This window comes from Vanacampus margaritifer, chromosome 18, assembly GCF_051991255.1.
Source record: "Vanacampus margaritifer isolate UIUO_Vmar chromosome 18, RoL_Vmar_1.0, whole genome shotgun sequence".
NCBI classification, from domain to species: Eukaryota; Metazoa; Chordata; class Actinopteri; order Syngnathiformes; family Syngnathidae; genus Vanacampus; species Vanacampus margaritifer.
The window spans coordinates 12,318,921-12,320,334 of NC_135449.1; positions in this window are offsets into that span (position 1 = coordinate 12,318,921).

The following is a 1,414-nucleotide window of genomic DNA, read 5'->3' on the forward strand; positions in this document are numbered from 1 at the left end:
TTTTTTATGTCAAAGGATTCCACTAATGTTTTTGTTAAATATGAAGCATTGTTTTGTTAGTATAGCTATAATAAAATAAAATAAAATGGCCTGAAAACTAGTACATGAAATTACATTTATGCAATTGTATTTTGGTGGTAAAATACAAAAATAAGCTATGTCAGATGGTGTTAAATAAAATCGTGTTGAATCTGCATATGTTCTGTGTTTGTTCTTGGATGCCTTTACAATAACAATCAACATTCAAAACGGAATGTTTTAGGTTATTTATCAAATACATCGTAGCCACTAGAGCTTTTACTGAGTATTTTCTTTCAGTCTGTTCGAATTTGGTGTCATCTTGATCACTATGACTTTGTTTCCTACCAAAAGGAGAGCAAATCCTACAGGCACGATTCCAGGTGTGCATCAAGCTGTTACGTGTATTGATTTACTCACTGAGTGACACAAGACAAGCTGAAAACACTGCCATGGTGATGCATAATTAACGGTTGTTTCCTCAGGAGAAATCTTGTACTTGGATTTGTAGACAAATACAGAAGGAAAAAAAATGTGACATTGATCTCACCGAGTGAAGTAACACATAGTTGGAAAAAGGTAGGGCAGGCCTAAACGAGACTTTTTTTTGTTTTCGTATATTATTATTATCATAATATTACAAGTCTTCCCTCGTTTGTATTTGCACAAAAAGAAAAATAGTGACATTACCAAAAAGTCTTATTATTTATCTCTTGTCACATGAAAGTCATGACGGACAAGTCCAGGCCTGTGATACGATACGATACGATACGATACGATACGATACGATATACTTTTATTTTCCCCGTGGGGAACTTTTTCCTGGACTCCGTCCAGCTGCAGTTTACAATAAGAGAAAACAACAGAATAGAAAGAGATGAAATTAAAATTAAATAAATAAGAAGTGCAGCAATAAGTAGAAGACTTCCCAGAAGTCTTCACAGGAGTATACATGTGTAGAGAAGTACATTGCACACACCCATATACACACACACATATACACACTTCTATATATATATATATATATATATATATACACACACACATGGGTATGTACACAACATTGCACCATATATATATATATATCTTATTGCACTGAGTTAATGTCGGTTGTTAAGCAGTTTGATGGATGTCGGCAGGAATGTGTTCTTGTAGCGGTTCAGCCTGGTTCTGGGGGCCCTGAATCTCCTGCCGGAAGGCAGTAGCTGGAACTCATGATGCAGAATGTGAGTCGGGTCATTAACAATTTTCTGTGCCAGTCCGGTGCCGGACCGCTCATAAAGCATCTGTAGGGAAGGATGATTCCTGACCCCCATGATCTTCATGGCAGTCCGCACCAGACCTTGCAATCTGTGACCTTGACTGCACAGTCAGGTTGCCGTACCAGGCCGAAATG